General features: G+C 40.9%; 1 long non-coding RNA gene across 1 annotated transcript; it reads right to left on the bottom strand.

Moving 5' to 3' along the window:
* Positions 1 to 4631: 4631 nt before the first annotated feature.
* LOC134911705 (uncharacterized) lies at positions 4632 to 5720 on the bottom strand. The gene is made up of 3 exons (XR_010176781.1): positions 5673 to 5720; positions 5387 to 5599; positions 4632 to 4789 (listed from the first exon to the last, which is right to left on the bottom strand). It is a non-coding gene; the product is annotated as an uncharacterized LOC134911705 (long non-coding RNA).
* Between the last annotated feature and the right edge of the window lie 280 nt (positions 5721 to 6000).

Genomic DNA, 6000 nt, shown 5'->3' with positions numbered 1-6000 from the left:
TTACCATATCACCATTGATGGCAACCACACCGATGGCCATCCCTAGTGAGAGCCAAGGAGCAGAGAGAGGAAGCTACTGCTGCTGGATAGATACATGCTGCTGAGTGTGGTGGGAGGGGCAAGGCACAAAGAAGCAAAGACCTGCTTCAGACGACCTCTCAGTGTGCACAGCAAGAAAACTGCAGCTGCACACAAACCTGCGGTAGCTTCCCTGAAGTCTCCCGTTCAGGCCCTGCCACGGCCTCTCCGGACTTGCGCATGCGCCATCAAGATTTTCAATGAAGGACCCTTAAAATCCAGGAGGGCTAACAAGTTTTGCGAGGCAGCGGGAGGCTCTTTTAAAAATCAGGAGCCTACCACTGAACACGTGCAGGGGGGGGGGGAGTAGGCAAGTCTTCAGTAAGCTCCATGCTGTGTCACAGGCACATCTAAGCTAATCAGTGAGCCAGGCACAGTTGGAGATTAGCATTCTCATTGATTACACTACCTACTCCTGTGTCTTTACACTCTCTGTAAACGGCCATCTTCTTAGCCATCATGGATTTGCTGGCATTTAAATTTAAGGCATTGAGCACTTGAAACATCACTATCAGCAAATAAGGTGATATTCTGTAATATAAGAGGTCAATAGGATATAGGGGTCTATTTACTAACAGGAGACAAGGGCCAGTATTTACTAAAAGTCCAAGTTTGGTCGATTTGTGTTTTTTTTTCTAAGTCCCAATCCGGGAATTCACTAAGCACCAATCTCGGCAGTGTCTGGTCTATTCGTAATGGTTTGAATGACAACGTTCCGAAATACGAATGAATAGACCATCGGTCAAATGCGGCTGTTATTTCATAGAATACGGGAATTTACTATTCATTCGTATTTGGGTGTTAGTCTCTGAGGGCTCAAATGCGGTCATATTTTTTTGCGATTCGTTAAAAAAAGCGGCAAAAAAATAGACCTGCTTTTTTCAGTCGTGTTTACATGTGTTGCAAATAAAAAATCACTCACACCTGAATTAGGATGCCTATAAAAGGATGTTAGGCCCATTTCAATACACCTACACTCAGAAATGGCAGCAGGACTGTGGACCAGTGATCTTTTGTGTGCTGTGGGATTCCTCAGACTCAGACATCAGCCTGTAAGTACCCAGGGCCAAGAAACTGAACATGGTCAGCAGGTTGTACAGGTTCCGCGGAGGCTGCGCAGGCCTCGTTTTTTTAGGGGGCGTTTAAACTTGAACGCATTGTCCGATGATAAGGTCATACAGATGTTCCGTCTAAATCGTAACAACATTTTCCGTCTGTATGACCTTGTCAAACTGGGCCTAGACCCTGAGACAGCACGCTCTCGCCCTGTCTCAGGCCTGCACAAACTCCTGGCTGTGTTGCACTTTCTGGCTACTGGCAGCTTTCAGGCTGTGTCTGGGGATGTGATAGGAATCTCACAGCCCACATTTTCCAGAATCTTAACACAGGTGATGTATACCTAACAACCTCTTCTGTTTTGTGTTTGTTTTAATTTCTCGGTGGCCAGTTCTGTCCTAAAATCTCAAGTTTATTGTTCTTTAAAATGTTCACACAGGTTTTGGCTGTTTTGCAGCCACACATTGAGGCCTCAATCTGCTTCCCTACCCAGGAGTCTCAGTGGCATGCCGTCAGGGTAGATTTCTATGAGCTGGCTGGCATGCCCAATGTGATTGGAGTCATAGATTGCACACACATTCAGCTGAGACCACCTAGGGGCAGGCAGCACATATATACAAACCGCCATTTTGAACACTCCACAAATGTGCAGGTGGTTTGTGATGCAAATCTCAAAATAATGAGTGTTGTTGCTGGTTACCCTGGGGGCTGCCATGACTCCTTCATCCTCAGTCAGTCATCCCTCTTTGATAAGTTTGAGGATGGACAAATGCCAGATGGATGGCTGCTGGGTATGTAATTTGATATGTGTAGGCCTGCGTATACTTTGCCCAAATACAGGTGCAGATGTATTAACCTGTAGAAGGCATAAGGAAGTGAGAAACCAGTGATCTGTGCAAGGTGTTAAAGGCACCAGCCAATCTGCTCCAATATGTAAATGAACATTTAGGATCAGATTGTCTGCTGCCTTTATTACCTTGCACATATCACTGGTTTTTCACTTCCTTATGCCTTCTACAGGTTAATACATCTGCCCCACAGTGTGTTACTTATGCGTTGCTGTATCTTCACATGAATCACGTTACTATATCTGTCTTTTAGGTGATGGAGGATATGGCTGTTTCTCTTGGCTTCTAACTCCATTGTCCCGACCTGATACCCCTGCTGAACACAATTACAATAATGCACATAAGTCCACGCGGAATGTGATAGAAAGATGTTTTGGTGTGCTGAAATCTTGGTTTCGGTGTCTGGATAAGTCTGGTGGCCTTTTGTTGTATAGTCCCTCCAAGGTGACTCAAATTGTGTTCTGCTGCTGCTTTCTTCATAACATGTGTTTGCAACAACATCTGCCACATGTTGAGGAGGAGGAAGAAAGCAGCCAGCAAGCAGAGGAATTAGAGACATCTGGTGATACTTGGAGTACTGATGTAGGGAGGCAGGTTAGGCAACAGATCATCAATAGCTATTTCTAAGGTAAGCTTGGTTTGCTTATTTCATTTGTTGTGTCTTCATAAATAGATGTTTTGTTTTTTTGGTCAAAATCCAGTACTCAGAATGTGTCTGTCTCCTTGACACATACAAACATACCCTCGCTATATGGTCAACAAATGTTGCATGTGTATTGTGTGTCTTTTTAATATCAAAACAACAGATTATGAGTGGCATGCATTAAGTCTGGATAAGTGTTCGAAATCTTACAGTGCTAATTTCTTACAAGCCCACATCATCCATTTAGTATTTCACTTTATCATTGTGTGTAATGTCCTAATGCACAGGTTCACAAACTCGGCCCCCAGGACCACACACAGTGCATGTTTTTCTCGTAACCCAGTAGAAGCACAGGTGTATGAATTACTCACAGACATATGTAAAAAGGTTCACAGGTGGAGCTAATTATGTCACTTGTGATTCTGTGAGTAGACCTGCAAAACATGCACTGTGTGGGTTCCTGATGGCCGAGTTTGAGAACCTGTGTTCCCAAAAAACTCTCCTCAACATATAATATGTTTGCCTTGAGGAATACATGTGTCCCTATGTGTGACGCAACATCATATTTAAGACTCACAAACTTACTGTAATCAGGAATAATTTATTTCCTAATGTTTGATGCTGTAAACTTGATGATGTGTAAGTAAATACACAGTTTGCCACACATATACATTATTATAAACAGATTTATTTTTGAAAAAGTACATATTTGTTTGTTTCAGCATCATGTGTAAAAACATGCTTAATATTTTTTAGCGCACACAAACCTGTCCCAACAATACTGACATTCATTTGGACAATGTTTTACAAACAAAACAAAGGCAATATATTGCAAGCTTTTTACGCCACTCAATTGTGTTAATCTTGTAATGTTGTATAGATAAGATAGCTAAGATATGTATCACTAACATTGTAATTTGGATTGTCTGCAGGCAAAGAGAATGATTGGAATCTAGAAAGAGTAATGATTAGAAAAAATCAAGTGGTCAGTTTACTTCCTGCTAAAGACATTCTGCCTGGCTGGCAATTATTGTATCTGCAGGCAAAGAGAATGATTGGAATCTAGAAAGAGTAATGATTAGAAAAAAATCAAGTGGTCAGTTTACTTCCTGCTAAAGACATTCTGCCTGGCTGGCAATTATTGTATCTGCAGGCAAAGAGAATGATTGGAATCTAGAAAGAGTAATGATTAGAAAAAAATCAAGTGGTCAGTTTACTTCCTGCTAACATGTATGTGTGGCTCCATCAACATTTTCCTCCTCCAATACCCCAAAAAAATGAAAAGGAATAAATGTGCGTACTATTTTTAACAATTAATTTGGTGCACTTATAATTAATGATGTTTAAAAAAGGGGCAAGGAGCTAAGTGTGATATTTTGTAAAGCATCAAAAACACTTGCTAACTTTACTTATCACAAATGTCTAACTTTTTTTTTTTACGTTTTTTTTGGTGGCTGCTTGTCCTGCCCTTTGCCTTTAGCACTGTAATGTTGGCGTGCTCTGGTGGACCGTCTTGGTGGTGATGAGACTGGCGTGATATTTGGAGTAGTCGTACCAGAACTGCTGGTTGTTTGCTGTTGGTGCATGCATCTGAGTGTTTCATTCAGGTTAGTGAGGGTGGCATTGAGTTCACGTGTAGCAGCATTTTGATTGTCTACTATTCTGAATATGCTTTCATTAATCTTTTGACTGTTTTGAAAAATGCTCATATAACTTTGCTGTTGTCTGTGCTGTTCTTCCATTAGTCTGTGCTGTTCTTCCATTATGCGCTGTAAGTTGCCCATGACCTGTGTAATGTCTGTACGCATGAGTTCCATGGTATTGCCTATTCTGGTTGTTTGCTCATTTTGTCGACTCAGATTTCTTGAGATTCTTCTGAGGTGAGATGGTAGGCCTGCAAACATTTGTGTCTGCTTACGCAGGCAATCTTCATTAGTGGCCTGCTGTCTAGCCCAAATAGTCCAAAACACCTGATCAGGGCCTTGTTTTCCTGGAGTTGTTGGGCTGTGTTGTGGTGGGGGTGGTGTGCTTTGCTGTGGTGGTGTACTCACAGGTGCTGGGGGGCTCATTCCTTGCATTAATGGCTGCATTTCTAAGATGTTTGTCTCCTCCATGTCACTGTGTTGGTGTTGTTGCGGAGGGATGCTGTTCCCAGGACTCGAAGCTGAAATGTTAAACATATCTACGTTAGCTATCCATATGGTTGTGAAATGGAAAAAAAAACACTACACATGGAACACATGTCATTCACTGTTGCTTTAAACTATTCTGCCTAGCAACATCATCACTCATAGCTTAAATACATACATATGCCTGCTCGTGGCAAATGTGTCTGGTTACTTAATTGTGAAAGCAAACACTTTAGATTTATTGTAGCTCACACATACTCCAGCATAAAAAAAACATTGTAATACATAATGTGTTACCTTTATAGCTTTGTTCAAACAAACATAGTAATGTTTTGGTTGGTATTTTGCAATGTTACCTTAAGCACACATGAGATTTTTTGAAAAACAAACTTACTTTTAACAAACAAACCAACATGCTTTTTTGTTGCAGCATCTTACACCCAATGTCATACTGTATGACTCAAGTGGACATACATATCTTTACTGGATGTGGACAAGGCCATTTAGTTTGGATTCCATTTCAGCTTTTACTTACTGCGGTAAGTATTTTTGTTTTGGATGTGTTTGGACTTAATGACTGATTATGATTATGTTCTGACATTTTACACTTTTTTTTCCAGTTTGATACTCACAATCAAGATGAGGGCAGTGTGGATGACGTCTTGGAGGTGTGTCCAAAATTTGGAGTGGGGGGACAGAACATACGGACGATAATCTTCGTGGCGGGGTAGCCTGCTGTGTTTGTGGCGGGACAGACGACCTTGCTTTCTTTTCGGCCACAGGTTTCTTGTGGTGATGTCTAACAGAAGAGCCACTTCTGCTGCTCCATACTTCTTTTGATGGACCTTTTAATGATAGTGCAATTTTGTTATGGCCATTCCTTTACAAGCATACCCTATACTACAATGGACACTTTACCTGCTTCCGCAGCGTCATCATCATCAGATGTGTTAGGATTTACTGGCCGACGAGTAGTACTGTTTTTTTCAGACACTGTATAAAAAGAGATATATTCATAAATCATGCTATTGTGTATACATCCACCCATTATGCTTATAAACATTTATACCTTTAGAAATGCTTGGTTTTTATTTTAAAAAAACATAAGGACCAGATATACCAAAAAAATTAATTAAAAATTAAAAAATATGCACTATGGCAACATCAAGACAGGCAAACATGTACAGGACACTGACATAGGCCACAAGTTAAAGGAATGGGTTTAAAAAAAAAAAAACACAAATTA

The sequence above is a fragment of the Pseudophryne corroboree genome, chromosome 4, assembly GCF_028390025.1.
Source record: "Pseudophryne corroboree isolate aPseCor3 chromosome 4, aPseCor3.hap2, whole genome shotgun sequence".
Lineage (NCBI taxonomy): Eukaryota > Metazoa > Chordata > Amphibia > Anura > Myobatrachidae > Pseudophryne > Pseudophryne corroboree.
This window is presented reverse-complemented; position numbering and strand designations above follow the sequence as displayed.